Raw genomic sequence first — 16,608 nt, 5'->3', positions numbered from 1 at the left:
GACCAAGAAATTATGAGATGTAACTAGGCAAAGTAGCTAAAATGAACATATGGACATGAAAAAGAACCATTTGGCAATCTTGGAAATAAAAAATATATAACTAGGAAAACAAATCAATAAATGAGGTTAGTTCTAAGTTAGACTTATTCAACAAGAAAATTAGTGAATTGGAAGATAGTCTTGAATAACTTATAAAACACAATACAAAGAGATAAAAGGATACAATGAAAGATCAGTTGGGAGAGACATTGAGAGGTGGCTCCAGTATATATTTAATTGGAGTTGAAAGCAAGGGAAAGGAATTTTCCAGAATTATGGTAATTAGAGGAAGAGAGAAAGCACTCAGATTAAAAGTTAAACCAAATTCTAATTAGTATGAATAAAAAAATCTAAATTTAAACATGTTACATTGAAATTTTGTAACATCAAGGACAAAAAGAAAAAAAATTTAAGCTACTAGAATGAAAGTTCCCATCCCCAAATTAGGACAGTTTTTCTTCTAATCGTCCTATAGGTTTATATTTACCATCCCAAAGGTAACCACTTACTTCATTGTCTTTTAAAGTAATCCTTAAAAGGCTTGCTTACTTCAATATCTCTTACAATTGTGAGGCCATGCTCTCATGAATAATGACATTTAACTTATATTAAATTTCTTTGCCTAGTTTTTAGTCCATTCTGTCAGCTGGCCCATCTGAGGTCATAAAATAAACCTCAACACATTTTAAAGAATTGAAATCACATAGACTATATTCTCCAATCATAAAGGAATCAATGCAGAAATAAATAACAGCAAGACAAAAAATCAAAATATTAGAAATTAAACCACACACTACTGAGTAATCCATGTGCCTGAGAGGAATTCTCCAAAAAATTTAATAACACATAGAAGTAAACTAAATTAAAATACAACATATCACCATTTGAAAGCTTCAGCTGAAGCACTGCTGAGAGGGAAATGTATAGCACTAAATTCTTATATTAGAAGAAAGGAAAGATCTCAAATCAATCATCTAAGTTCCAAGCCACAGTGAGCAAGGTGGGATAAAGATGTCAGAGGAGCAAGATGTGGCACCTACCTTCTCTCACAAACACATAAAAAAAAATCTACATGTAGAATAATTAGCACAGAACATCTACTGAACACTTGCAGAGGATCTTAAACTTCCAAAAAGGGCAAGAAACCTTCTACATAACTGGGTTGAACAAAAGAAAAAGAGAGAGAGAGAGAAGAGGGGGAAAAAAGGAATCAGGATGCAACCAGCACTCCTGAGAGGAATCTGTGAAAGAGAAAAGGAACCCACACCCTGGGAAGCCACCTAACTGACTGGAAGATCAGCCAAGACTGAGAAGAAACCTCAAAGCCTTGGAGAAAAATGTAGCAGCCATACTGAGGAGGGCAAAGCAAAGAGAGAGCCACACAAACCATTGATACCACAGCCCCAGATACCTGAAATGATCAGACAGGGCCTGGGCACTGAGACTCAGATTCCAGATGTCAGTTCCGAGGAGAGGACTAGGGTTGGCTGTGTGGAGGCAGCCTGAGGGGCTAGGAAGTGGTAAGCCATTGGCTGGGGAGCAGAGGGTCATAGCCAAGGGAACCCAGGAGGAGGCCCAGGCCTGCAGAAGAAGCAAGGCACCCTTGTTGGAGAGGGTGAGAAGAAGAAGGGTAGACCACCATAGGACTATCTTTCCCTGCACAGGCACAGGCTCTTGGCAGTAAGGGCAGTAGAATGCTTCTTGTGAGGGCTAAGGGTAGTAGGGAGCCTCTTGCATGGGCTACAGGAGGCAGAGGTAGACGGGTAAACCACCACAGCATCTCAGACTCCAGAGGTGGGTGTGGCCTGCCACAACTAGTGTCCATGAACAGGCACCCCATGCAGCCCCAGTCACCTCAGGGATCAGCATAGAGGAGGGCACTGCAACCAAGCACCACCTGTTGTTGCTCTCACTCCCGTGGGAACACACACACCCTGCTGCTGCCACTGCCAAATGCTCTGGGCACCACCTACACCTGCCTGAGGGTCACTGCCACTTCCCAGGGACCTGGAACCAGGAGCAGCCTATACCATCTCCCCAAGGGTCCTCACCACTGTCAAGCGCCCAGCAACCAGGCACTGGCTACTATCCCTGCCCACTGCCTCTATCTCCCTGGCAGCATGCACAGGCCATACACCAGCATGAGGATAACAGCCTGCACACACTGAAGAAAGAGACAGCAAGCATCCAAAACAAAAGCGGCCCTCATGGCAAAAAAAAAAAAAAAAAAAAAAAGTATGCCCTCACAAAATACCCAGGGGCACTGTTGCATATAAATAGCCCTTCAAGACTACAGTAGTTGTTTTCCCTAAATTCACAGAATGAGAAAAATATAAGCAAAATGAAGAAGCTCAGGAACCATTCCCAGTTAAAAGAACAGAATTCCCCTGAAGGAGCAAACAATGAAACAAACCTCTGCAGTCTAACAGAGAGTTCAAAAAGGAGATAGTGAAATACTGAAGGAATTAAGAGTGGATAGGAACAGTAATGCAGACTACTTTAGAAAGAAACTAGAAAATATTAGGAGGGGCCAAGAAAAATTAGAAAGTTCATTTGCAGAGATGCAAGCTCAGTTAAAGGCACTGAGGAGCAGAATGATAATGCAGAGGAACGAATAAGTGACTTGGAAGATAGAATAATGGAAATCACCCAATCAGGACAGCAGACAGAAAACCAAAAAGACAACCTGTGGAATGGGAGAAAATAGCTGCAAATGATGCAACAGACAAGGGCTTAATCTCCAAAACATACAAACAATTCTTACAACTCAACAGCAAAAAAAAAAAAAAAAAAAATTGAAAAATGGGCAAGAGACCTGAATAGACATTTCTCTGAAGAAGACATAAGGATGGCCAACAGGCACATGAAAAAATGCTCAACATCACTAATTATTAGAGAAATGCAAATCAAAACTACAATGAGATACCACCTCACGCCAGTCAGAATGGCCATCATTAATAAATCTATAAGTAAGGAACACTGGAGAGGGTGTGGAGAAAAGGGAATCCTCCTGCACTGTCGGTGGGAATGTATGCTGATAGAACCACTATGGAAAACAGTATGGAGGTTCCTCAGAAAACTAAATATAGAGCTACCATATGACCCAGCAACCCCACCCCTGGGCATCTATCTGGACAAAACTTTCCTTGAAAAAGATACATGCACCCATATGTTCATTGCAGCACTATTCACAATAGCCAAGACATGGGAAAAATCTAAATGTCCATCAGCAGATGAATGGATTAAGAAGATGTGGTAGGTATACATGATGGAATACTACTCAGCCATAAAAAAGAACAAAATAATGCCATTTGCAGGAATATGGATTCTCATACTAAGTGAAGTAAGTCAGAAAAAGAGAAAGACAAATACCATATGATATCACTTATATTTGGAATCTAATATATGGCACGAATGAACATATCTACAGAAAAGAAACAAACTCATGGACATGAAGAACAGACTTATGGTTGCCGAGGGGGAGGGGGAGGGAGTGGGATGGACTGGGAGTTTGGCATTAGTAGATGCAAACTATTGCATTTGCAGTGGATAGGCAATGAGAGCCTTCTGTGTAGCACAGGGAACTGTATCCAGTCACTTGCAATGGAAAATGATGGAGGATACTGTGAGAAAAAGAATGTATGAATATGTGTAACTGGGTCACTTTGCTGTACAGCAGAAATTGACAGAACACTGTAAATCAACTATAATAAAAAATTTAAAAGGAGTTCCCGTCATGGCACAGCAGAGGCGAATCCGACTAGGAACCATGAGGTTGTGGGTTTGACCCCTGGCCTTGCTCAGTGGGTTGACAATCTGGCGTTGCTGTGGCTGTGGCACAGGCTGGCAGCTGTAGCTCCGACTGGACCCCTAGCCTGGGAATCTCCATATGCCTTGAATGCAGCCCTAAAAAAAAAAAAGCAAAAAATAATTTAAAAATCTAAGTTCCTAATTCAAAAAGCTAAAAAAAAAACTAGAGCAAAATAAAGCCAAAGTAGGCAGATAGAAGGAAATAATAAAAATCAGAACAAAAATAAATGAAATTGAATACAGGAATACAGAGAAAATCAATGAAACAAAAAGCTGGTTCTTTGAAAAACAATCAATAAACCTCTAGCAAAACTGACATATAAAATGATCAGAGACAAAAATCACCAACATCAGGAATGAAGTAGGGGATATCATTACAGATCCTACAGCTATTAAAGGATAATAAAGGAATACAACAAACAACTTTGCTCTCATAAATTTGACAGCTTAGAAGAAATTGACCAATTTCTCCAAAACCATGAACTAACAAACCTCAAGATGAAATAGATAACCTGAGTACTACTACAAACATTAAAGAAATAAAATTCATAATTTAAAACTCCCCAGGAAGCAGTCCCCTGGCCCAGATGGATTTACTGAAGAATTTCACCAAACATTTAAAGAAGAATTTATACCAATTTTACCCAGACTTTTCCAGAAAGTAGAACAGGAAGCAGTACTTCTCAACTCATGCTATGAGGTATGTGTTATATTGATACCCAAACCAGAAAAAGACAGTACCAAAAAGAAAACTACAGAACTCTATCTCTCATGAACTTAGAAATAAAAATTCTGAACAAAATACTATCAAATACAATCCAATAATGTATGCAAATAATTATATGTCACAATCGATCGAGTAGAAGCATTCCAAGAATGCAAAGGTGGTTCAACATTCAAAAATCAATTAACTTAATCCATCATATCAACAAGTCAAAGAAAAATATGATCATATCACTAGAAAGAGAAAAAAACTTTGACAATCCAGCACCCTTCACAATAAAAAATCTCAGCGAATTAGAAACAGAAGGGAACTACCACATTTTGATAAAGAGCATGTACAAGAGACCTACAACCAACATCATACTTAATGGTAAACAACTGTATACTTTCTCCCAAGACAGGGAACAAAGCAAGGATTTTCATTCTTACTACTCCTATTTACCAGAGTACATGAAGTTCTAGCCAGTGTAACTGGCAAGAAAAAAATGACATAAAGCTTAGAAAGGAAGAAATAAAATTGTCCCCATTTTCAGATTGTCCATGTAGAAAACCCCAAGATATCTATTTTTTTTTTTTAATTCCTGGAACCAGTGAGTTCAGTAAGGCTGCAGCATATAAGATCAACACACAAAATTCAACCGTATTTTATATACTAAAAATGAACATGTGGAAACTAAAATTAAAAACACTATTTACATTTATTCCAAAGAAAGTGAAATACTTTGGTATACACTTAACAAAACACGTACAAGATTTGTATGCTGAAAATTATGAAAGAATAATAAATCAAGAAAGACCTTACTCCTAATGGAAAGACATTCCAAAAAATGGTTTAGAAGACTCAACACAGTAAAGATGTCAGTTCTCTCCAAATCAGTATATAAGTTTAGTGCAATTCCTATCAAAATCAAAGCAAGATTTTTCTGTAGATAGAGAGAAACTAATTCTAAAATTTATATGGAACAGCACAAGCCCTAGGGAGTTCCCTTGTGGCTCAGCAGGTTAGGGATCTGGTGTTGTCACTGCTGTGATGCAGGTTTGATCCCTGGCCTGAGAACTTCCCTACGTCAAAAAGAGTGTGGGAAAAAAAGAAAATGAAAAACCTGAGCCCTAGAATAAGCAAACAATCTTGAAAAAGAAGGCTAATGGGAGGAATCCGTCTACCCAATATTAAGGTTCTTTCTTCAGCTAGAGTAATCAAGGCAGTACTATTAGTGAGTAAATAGACACATGGGTTAATGGAAAAAATAGAGAACGTAAAAATATACCCACACAAGTATGCCCAACTAATTTTTGACTAAGGTACAAAAAGTAATACGACAGAGAAATCCACAGGCAAAAAATAAACAAACAAAACCCACCCTTGACCTAGATCTCAGAATTGATCACAAGCTTAAATGTAAAACATAAAACTATGAAACCTTTAGGAAAAAACAACAGGAGACATTTTTTGTGATCTAGGACTAGAGAAACAGTTCTTAGACTTGACACCAAAAGTGCCATCAGTAAAAGGAAAAGTCGATAAAGTTGGCCCTCATCAAAATTGAAAATGTTTGCTCTACAAAATACCCTATTAAGAAGACGAAAAGACAAGCTACCTACTAGGGAATAATATTTGCAAACCACATATTAGATACAAAGGACTAGTATGCAGAATACGTAAAAAATTCTCAAAACTCAACAGTAAAAAAAAAAAAAAAAAAAAATCCCAATTAGAAAATGGACAAAGGACATGAAGAGATATTTCACCGAAGAGGATATACAGATGGCAAATAAGCACATGAATAGATGTTCAGCTTCATTAGCCATCAGGAGAATGTACACAACAAAGCCATAACGAGATATCACTACATTATCTATTAGAATGGTTAAAATAAAGAATAGCGATGATATCCAATATGGGCCAGGATGTGATGAAAATTTCTCACACACACACTGCTCATGAGAATGGAAGATGGTAAAGCGACTCTGGAAAAATAATTTGACTGTTTCTTATAAAAGTAAAAATGCGGAGTTCCCGTCATGGCGCAGTGGTTAACGAATCCGACTAGAAACCATGAGGTTGTGGGTTCGATCCCTGCCCTTGCTCAGCAGGTTAACGATCCGGCGTTGCCGTGAGCTGTGGTATAGGTCGCAGACGCGGCTCGGATCCCGCGTTGCTGTGGCTCTGGCGTAGGCCGGTGTCAACAGCTCCGATTAGACCCCTAGCCTGGGAACCTCCATATGCCATGGGAGCGGCCCAACAAATGGCAAAAGACAAAAAAAAAAAAGTAAAAATGCAACGACCATGCAAGTCAACAACTACACTCTTGAGTGGAGTGTGAAGTTTCCCCCAAAAATGGAAACTTATGTTCACACAAAAATCTGTGTATGAATATTCATAAGTTTTATATATGATAGCCAAAAATCTCTATAAACTACCCAGACATTCCTCAACAGGCTAACGGTTAAACAAACCGTCATATACCCACACCATGGAATACCGTTCAACAATAAAAAGGGATGAACTATTGATGCATATAAAAACTTGAACCAAATTTGACAGAATTATGCTGTGTTTTCCCCTTAGCCCCGAAAAGGTTACATGCCATATGATTCCATTTACGTAACATTTTAAAATGACAAAATTTTCGAAACACAGAACAGATTCGAGGTTGCCAGGAGTTAAGGTTAGGGTGAGGTAGTGCAGGGTGCAGGACAGAAGTGGAAATGTCAACACAGGCATCCTTCTCACGGAATTGTTCTCTATCTTCACTGTACGGTGGATATGAAAACCTACACATGTAATACAATTGCACAGATCTAAGTACTTGCAAACACACAAATGAGGGCAAGAAACTGGGAAAATACAGACCAGCGGATCATATCACGGCAATATCCCGGATGTGACATTGTCCAACAATTTCGCAAGATGTTACCATTGGAGGAAATTGGATGAAGAGTAGAGGAATTTCCACATTATTTCCTTTAATTGCATATGAATCTACAAGTATCTCAAAATAAAAATCAACAACCTGACAGATCAGAGCTTCCTCTCCACTTCCCTTCCCGCCCGCCACCCTCAGCTAGTTGTTAAACATATACCAGCGCACAGATCCCCTTCCTTTGGAGAACGGACTTTGTGTTGGTAAAACTTGGTTGTTGTTGTTTTTCCCTTGAGGGCCTGGGAATGATGGTTAGAGGCAATGGAAGAGCCTGTGGCCTTGGGAGAGTAGTTTTACTTCCCTGGGCCTTAGTTTTCCTCATCTGTAAACTGGAGACTCAGTCCTTGAGGGAAGAAAAATGAATACTTCTAGAGAAGCTACTTTTATCTATGTCTCCTTCCCTCATCCTCTAGCAAGCCCAATGAGCCACACATCATGAGTCTCCAAGTTTCAGATGGAGGAAAAAAAACAGAGGCTGAGAGGCATGTCTGCTTGAGAACAGAGCTGGGGTGAGCGTCCACATCCAAGCAGTTTTCATTACCGCCTGGGGCCCTGCAAGCCTGCTCAATTAATTCTCCGACACCAAACCCTGCAAGGCAGCCTTTTCCCAATGGAAAGTGAGCTGGGCTGGGAATGCGCAGCCCTCTAAGTGGAAGTAGGGAATGGCTGCAAAGGACTCAGCTTGATCCCATCAAGCAGATATGGTTGCACCAGAAGCCATAGGCTTCATTCAGGCCAGCCTTCCCTCCGTTTGTGCTGTGGAGCTCCCAGGGACAGCCGCATAACTTCCCTCTGGTTGGTTGTTCCCTACTGTTGCCTGCAGTAGAAAACCCCAAACAGCCCCAAAGGCTGAGCAAGCTCCCCTTAGGGGGCAGGTAGGGTATCGCGGTCAGCAGCTGTGGTCCATGGGAGCGTGGGTACCAATCGGGGAGCCTGGGGTGGAATGTCCAGAGGTATAACATTGGTATTGGTTCAGGCAGAAGGAAAGAAGTGTCTCCTTAGACTGGAGAACATCACTGCCCAACAAAGACAACCTTCTTACCAATCTCCTTGGTGTTTTCCTCACCAAGTCTACAGGTTGGCTGCCCCAAATGGTCAAAGGCAAGGCAGTTTCGTGGTTAGAGCCCTGGGCTAGGGGTCAGGACACATGGACTTCACCCAGCCCGGTGACTTCTCCTAAGCCTTTGCACAAGCCATGCTCCTAGTTTCTGGCATTCAGTGTCCTCATGGATAAAATGAGGGATTCGGATTAGTCGTTCCATAGGCCTCTCAAGCCCTGCCAGCCGTCAAGTTCAAGGTGAGCTCTAGCACCTGCATGCAGGGCCTACCTGAATCCACCGCAGCTCGCAAACATTGTTAGCACAGAAGTCCTAGTGGAATTTCATTTTTCTTCCGAGGCTGTTTATTGCCTAACAAAATGTACTTAGTGGTAGATTCGTGACTGTCATCTTAAGCGGGGGCTACAAACCCACAGCCAAAAGAAAAAAGAAAAGAAAGAATCGTTAGGGGAGGGGTGGGGAGCACAGAGCCAGAAGAGGGAGGGCCATCCAGAGGGCTAGGAAACCTCGAATTCACAGGCACCATTCCTTACTTATGCACATCCTCTGCCCTGTCTGGGTTCCGCGCGGTCTCTACTTCTTGTTAGCTTTTCCGCTGCATACCAGGCCCCAGCTGGCAGTGGCTAATTGCAATCAGCAGGTGAGAAATGTAGGTTCTCCGAAAAGGAATTAGCTCCAGCGCTGGGAACCATTCTGGGAAATGTAACAGACCTGGGAAGAGAGGGGGAGATGTTTAAAACCTGAACTTCTGTGAAAAGCATTAATTGAAAAAGACAGCCCCGCGCACCAGGAACCCATGACTCGCTCGCCTGAAAATATAATGAAGCAACTTAGTGTGGAAGGAAAGACGGGGGAGCATTTCCATTTCTGCAAAAGCAGCTCCTGCCTGGTGCACGCGAGCCCTGCCTGCCCTCTTTTTCCAGGAGACTCAGAGGGCACAAAGGCTGCCTCTTGTAGTCTCCTCTTTTACCTTTACATTTTTCTGCATGAGTAAAATCTCTGCACTAAGCTGGGGACTTTTCCACTGTTTTTATTTATTTTTTCAAGAAAGATGTAAAGCCGTCTACTCCAGAGCAGAACGACTTGAGGAAGCAAGTTCAAAATCGGTTCACGATCAGCCCGGTGCCCAGGGATGGGGGTGGGTGGGATGTGGGTGCAGCCACACACCCTAAAAGGCTGTCTAGTTACTTGGGGAAGCAAGCCCGGTGTCAAGGAGCAAGGTCAGGAGGCGCCTGTGTCCTCAGCCCCGGGCTGCTCTCGTGGCTCCTATCAGAGGGCCCTGGGGAGAGGAGACAGGCCCCAGGCGGCCCCTGTAAACACCTGCCTGCTCACCTACAGAACCAGCTTCTCTCTGGACCTTATCAGGAAAGGGAGTGAAAAGCGTACCAGAGGGGTGATTTGAATTTCATTTTCTCACTCTGTCCCCCTGTGGGGAACGCTGCACGGTGCTGCATGCTGACTCAAAGAAAATTGTCTCTGCTCGCTGGGGTTTAAGGCATTGGGCTGTGGGGCGCCCTGAAAACCGCTAAGGGGATCACACAGCCGAGGTGGGGTGGGGGGACTGGCTCAGCAACAGCAACTTTTACCGGAGAGTCCCGGTGCGATGGGCCAGGTCCCAGAACCCCTGTGGGCTGCCGTGTCCTCATCCAGAAAATGAGCGCATTGCGCCCTGCGACCCTTCACCTGACTTCAGTTCTCAGATTCCATAAAAGGCGAGCGATAAGATGTGGCTTAAAACACAATAGATTTGCTCCCCCAGAGGAATGTTTACTGGGGTTTGGGGGGAGGGCGGGTGGCTCAGATGTCCCTTCCTTTTGGTTGTTTGTAGGCCAAAGAGGAGGGAGAGGCTGGCTCTGGAGCCAATCTCAGATGAAACCCCAGTCCCTGGTGGGAGGTCAGACTAAGGACAGAGACTGAGTGGGCCAGCTGGGAATCTCTGTCCACCTGTGAGGGCCCCTGCCCCGTCCCCAGCCACCCCCTGGCCCCAAGGAATGTCAAAGGAGAGATTAAAGTCTCAAGGGGAGGAGATAAAGAGGCCTGGAGACCTTTCAGCCTTGGAGCCAAACCCCAGGCTTTGTGATCAAAAGACAAACAGGCATTCCCACCGGGTTTCTCAAACCTGCTGAGCGGCACAAATGTTTTCTCCTTAAAAACAAGCTTACCTGAAGAAGGCAAAAAAAAAAAAAAAAACCAGACCCTGAGATCGCGCGCAGTTTTTGGCAGACCCCTTAGGAGAAACTGCCACAGACAGCTTATCAAGTGCTTTTCTCACATCTCTCGGAAATAAGATGTCAAAGTTTGAACATAAACCACGAGCAAACAAAATTGGCCTGCTGCTTCATGCCAGCTTCCCCATCCTGACACAGGGCAGGTGTTGAATATGAGCTGCAGCATTAGAAGCTGCTGACAGGATTTTTAAAGCAGCCAGTGGGTCAAGAAGGTAAGCAGAGAGGAAGGCACCACAAGAGGCCTCCCCCTTGGGTCAAATATTGGGCTCAGTATCACTGGTTACACAACTCTAGGGGGCGCTATTCTCATCCAAGTCTATGGACCTATGTCTTAGGAGGTGTCAAGGGTAAATACAGTGGAATGAGGCAAGACAAAAGCCCAATGAGTGCCCACCATGTGCCACTACTTGGGAAACACCATGGTACTGACAGAGCAACGAAGCTTACATTGGAGCATTAGGCCATGTACAGCGGGGAGGAGGTGATACATGCTGTAGCCAAAATACTTCTGGGAGAGGCCTGGAGAGTGGAGGAGGGCTGAGATTTATAGTGGGGTAGTCAGGGAAGGCTCCTCGGAATGAAGTGACTCTGCCCGATCCTTAACCCCTGGAGCCACCAGGGAACTCCAGAGATAAAGGGACTTTTGAGCAAGCATGAAAAGGAGAGAAGGAGTGTGAATCTGCCAGGAGGCTCTCTAGAGAAGAGGGACCTGGGTAGAGGGGACAGTGGGTGCAAACGTCCTGAGGTAGAAGAGTGGATGGCCCAGGCAAAGTACACCATGGCAGCCAGTGGAGCTGGAGTAGAAAGACAAGCAGCATCGCCACAGATCCTGAATGCAGTCGAGAACCACGGAACATCATAGCTGTTGCCCCAAGCCACCCCATCAGCCTGCTCTGCCCGGCGGGCATCTCAATAGCCACCTCTGGGGGCCTCTGGAACTCTGGTTCTCCATTAACTAACAACTAATCCCTGATACTGTTCTGTTTAACTACTAACCAACTAGGGGTGAATTCAGCTCTATCCCTCTGACTTTCTGGACTTCAGACCTCCTAATATTTCATCTTGGGGATGGAGGCATCTTAAGGAAGCAGACGTGCAAAGAGTGACGGTGACTTAAAGATGTCCCTCTCTAATTCCCCAAGTCCCATAGCAAAAGGTATCACCATGCCCAGAGTGACGCAACAAAGACTGGCTGACCTTTCCTCACCACCTTTCCCACCGCTAGAATGGCAAAACCTCTGCAGAGCATCCACTGTATCCTGCACTCATCTGATGGTGTTCAGAATCTCTTGCCCAAGCACCCCAGGACTGATTCAGTGTCTGTCGTACTCGCTTACTCTGCTCTGGCCCCAAGAGTAATGCAAACACGGTCTGCTCTGCACAGAGTGTGAGATGGGGCTCAGGGGTGACCCAGGTATTTTGATGACAAATTCTTGGCTGGATGCCCTGAGGATTTCCTTGGCCAGAACCTCTGTGGTTTGCTTTTTAGCATTTATCAGTAAGAGCATTGCACCAAACCGACAGAACCTCTGAACAGAGGAGATACTGGAGGCAGGAAGTGGCTTGTCCTGGAAGCCTAGGGCCCTGGGTTCTATAGCAAACAAGGTTGCATGGCTCTATCAGTTAGGGTTGGGGACGAGGCAGAAACCACTCTGAGGCTATAGGGATTTGCGAGAGGACAGAACCCCCTGCAGTTGCGAGAGCTGTGTAGGGGCCACTGCTGCTCATCCCTTGTGAAGCCTGAAGAGAGCAGGGTGGGCGGGAGGGAGGGAGAGACAGGCGGCCTCTAGTAAGAAGTAGCTCGCATGCCCACCCTGGCATTCAGAAGAGCTGAGGAGGGCTGGTGGGTGATAGAGGGGCGGCCGCCTACACCAACCACTCCTTCGCTCCTACCTTGCAAAGTTCACACGCGTTTCTCTTTCTGGCTAACCCTAAACTTAGAGGGAAAGGACAAGAAGTCCATGAAAGGGAGTCCAGCTTAGCCACTGCAGTGACTTGACCTAAGGCCTACTTCCTCACGCCCAACGCCTAGGGTTTGGCCTGAAGGAAAGCCAAACATCAGCTTGGATGTTGGGAGCATCCTTGTTACAGTAACAATTTCTGTTTTTCCTCACTGGTGAGCCGGCAAAGGCAGCATGTGGTGCCAGGTCTGCCCACATTGCATGCGGAGGTGCCAAGAGCGCCCAGGTGCTGTCGCAACGTCGGGAGTCTCCATGGGCTGGAAAGAGTCCAGCATCTTGACCTTAATCCTCAGGGGAACTCCTTGTTCTGTGGGCACACACAGATTGCCTCATTTCCCCCCTTACCCTAGGCCCGGAGGAGGGAGGCATCATCATCTCTCCTCCCAGGCAGTAAACCTCAGACCCAGCAGGCTGCTGGACCGGCCCTAGTCACCTGCTGAGGTGGTGGCAGCAGGTGACAAGACCCAACCTTCATCTCTAGCAGTCAGGCTGAGAAGTTCCAGGGATTGCAGGAAGATTTTGAGGCTGTGCACACTTCAATTAACAATCTGGACCCAAACATTTTCACTAGCTCACCTTCCAGGAGGTTCCAGAATGCTCTAATACAACCTAATGAAAATCTTTGTCAGCAAATACTTGTGAGTATTGTAAACCGTGGAGCGCTTTCTGCAAAACACACCTTTGGCAGACGCTGCTCTTAGGTACCCTGGATAGGAGGGAGAGAGGAAGACCAGACACAATAAAGACAGAGAGCTGCAAATGAGGAAAAAGAAATTGCAATACATCGTTTAGAAAGAAATGACCATTTACGACCAAAGAAATGAAGAGAAAGAACATGGATGTTAACGAGAAGGGGCCAGATCTGATCTTCTCAAAAGTTCCATGTTCCTCGGAGAACATTATCAGAATTCAAAGCTAGAGGATTCCACGTCAGTGTATGTGAGGTGCAAAGAAAGGAAGAAGAGGAAAATGCCAGAAGGAATGCCTTATTTCATGACACTTCTAGGAAGAAAGAATCTTTATTTATTGTGGGCAGAGTTGGTTCCATACTGAATGAGACCACGGTCCTGAAATGATGCCCTCTGCACTTTTCTGCCTTGTGAGATGTATGGCTGTGTGGGGGAGGAAAAATCATTTTCCCTCTACCATTCCAGGTTCTTGGCTGAGACCCCACAGTAATAAGAAAGACAGATTATCAGGAGAAAAGCCAAACAGAAGTTTAACAACACGTATACCTTCTGTATACATGGGAGAGACCCAGGAAAACTGAGTACCTCCCCCGAAAATGGCTCAACTCATCCCCTTTAATGACATCTCTAGCTAAAGAATAGAAGACGTTGGGGTGGGGGGGCCAGTTATGGAAGGCGACCAGGAAAAGCACAGAAAGTAAGGGGAAGGCTGTTATGCAGATTTAAGTCCATGCTTTCTCCACTGATAAGCGTTTCTGGACATTTAGAATCATCCTTCTCTTCCTGGTACAGAGAGGGAGATATCCTTACAATTGGAGATTTTTTCTTATCAATGTCCCTCACGAAAGGGTAACTCCTACTCTGTTTTCAAAGCTTTTCCTACTTTTTTTTTTTTTTTTTTGAAAAACAATCAGCCTAAGATAGTCCTTATGCCATCAAGGCATATTTTGGGATGACAAATTCTGCTCCCCTTCAGCGGGAGCATGGGTTATGTCTTGACTGGAGCAAGAGGGTTTACACCCCCGACCAGGAGTCTCTAAGGCACAAAGACAGGCCAACCGGAGGGGCCAACATGGCCGTAAGGGTCTGGCTTATAGAGGAGGAAGTATGGAAGGCTTAAAAGTGGAAAAGGGCTTATGTCCACACAAGAGCCTGCACACAACGTTTATAGCAGCTTCTTCCAAAGTTGCCAAAACTTGGAAGCAACCAACACATCCTTCAGTAGGTGAATGGATAAATAAACTGTGACACCTCCAGACAACAGAGCATGATTCAATGCTTTTAAAAAAAAATGAACTATCAAGCCATGACAAGATATGGGGGAATCTTAAATGCATATTACTAACTGAAAGATACCAATCTGAAAAGGATATGTATTGTATGATTCCAATTATATGACATTCTGGAAAAGGCAAAACTATGGAGACAGTAAACAGATCAGTGGTTGCCAGGGGTTTGGGACAGGGTGGGAGGAAAGAAGAGGCAGGGCACAGAGGATTTTAGAGCAGTGAAAATACCCTGTATAATACTACAAGGAGGATACAGGTCATTTATACATTGTCCAAATCTGTAGGATGGACAACACCAAGCGTGCACCCTAATGTAAACTATGGACTTCGGGTGGTTATGACAGGCTGATGTAGGCTCATCAATCATAACAGACACACCCTCTGGTGGGGGGTGTTCTTGGGGGAGGCTGTGCATTATGGGGGAGGAGGGTACATGGGAAAGCTCTGTGCCTTCCTCCCAATTTTGCTGTGAACCTGAAATTAAATACGTAAAGTCTTTAAAAAAAAGTAGGAGAGGAAACTGAATCAGAGATTCCTTAATGTTTAGGATAGCAAAAGTTAAAGTTTAGAAACCAAATCTTAATTTAGCTAGTGAATCACACATTCTTGCTGAATTCTCACCCTCTCAGTGGTTCAGTGTAAACATAGCTCAGGTCTTCCATTGTTCTGCAGGCATAAAAGTTAGGGCTGTGGCTCTCTGGGGGTAGGAATGACCTAAATTAGAATTTAGGCTGTAATATCTTTGTCTAGTGAAGGAGTTGGCAATTTTTTTTGCCATAAAGGTCCAGACAGTAAATATTTTAGGCTTTGCAGGCCATACGGTCTTTGTTGCAACTACTCAACTCTGCTGTTGTAGCGTGAAAGCAGTCTCAGACAGTACATAGACCAATGAGCAGTGCCCGTGTTCCAATAAAACTTTATTTACAAAAACAGGCACAGGCCGGATTTGGCCCATGGGTAGTAATTTGCTCACCTGGCCTAGTACTTTCCTATAAAGTTGGGCTTGTGTATGCTCAAAATACGGGCAAACTAAAGGTTTAAATTCTGCCTTACATACAAATTATACATGTTCAAACAGAGGGAAAGAGGAAAAAAATTAAGAAAAAGAGTGAAAAAAAGAAAAGAAAGCAAGCCAAATTTTCTTTCATCAGCCAGAGGAGAAGAAGGCAGAGGAGAGCTAGGAGGAAGAGAAGTCTTGTAGCGGCAGCACACACTTGGAAAAGCACAAGACAAATAGAGAACACGGGCCCAGGAATCAAGGAACGAAGACTGCAGGCCATTCTTGGCCCCTCGCTGGCACAGTCACAATGCTTCTCCGGACCTAAGGTTCTGTCATTCCACCCAATTCCAGCCTCACAAAGTCCTCAAAAGCCTGAGACTGGCAGGAAACAAAGACCCAGCAAGCTGCAGAGAGGCAGGGGTGGGCATCGCCGCTGCCCTGTGGGTGTCTCTCTGTGAGGACAGACCCTTATCTTCTTCCTACAGCACATTATGCCGAAGATACAGCTAAGCTCGTGCTTAAATAAACAATTTAATCAGCAGCCCAAAGTTTCCTTTTATCACCCAATCTCCTGGCTAGACGGAATAATTATTTTCCATCTTCTAACCACTGGACTGTTAAGTATCAGCTGAAGCAAACAGAATACCAGGCACTGCTGAATGCCATTGTGGCCTGAGTCTCTTACTAACAGAAGCCCCATGGTGGCCGGTTTTTTAAAGACCCTGCAACCAAACAGGGCTCTGGGAAGGACTGTGCTATAAAGAAGTACTTTAGGGTGGAGGAAAGGGAGTGTTTTTCATCTCAGATGACAGCGGCCACTGTTCTGATCATTAACAAACAAAGTGATCTTCAGGTCAGACTACAAGCAACACCGTCGCCATGTGGAA

At 44.3% G+C, this 16,608-nt stretch overlaps 1 long non-coding RNA gene across 9 annotated transcripts in view; it reads right to left on the bottom strand.

Annotated features, from left to right (window-relative positions):
- Positions 1–16,608, bottom strand: part of LOC106506943 (uncharacterized) — a 525,822-nt gene that overhangs the window by 376,546 nt on the left and 132,668 nt on the right. For 8 of the 9 annotated variants that reach the window (XR_014835278.1, XR_014835283.1, XR_014835279.1 and 5 more), the window contains one exon: positions 9,088–9,265. This is a non-coding gene — a long non-coding RNA (uncharacterized LOC106506943). Of the gene's footprint in view, positions 1–9,087; positions 9,266–10,140; positions 10,210–16,608 lie in introns of those variants that run through there. The other variant, XR_014835282.1, reaches the window with a different exon arrangement.

Source organism: Sus scrofa, chromosome X (assembly GCF_054392235.1).
Source record: "Sus scrofa isolate SSC_HxYL_T2T_F1_AM1 chromosome X, Sscrofa_HxYL_maternal_Yorkshire_Landrace_v2.0, whole genome shotgun sequence".
In the NCBI taxonomy this organism is placed as follows: Eukaryota; Metazoa; Chordata; class Mammalia; order Artiodactyla; family Suidae; genus Sus; species Sus scrofa.
The sequence above is the reverse complement of the archived record's forward strand: the minus strand, read 5'-3'. Positions and strand labels throughout refer to the sequence as shown.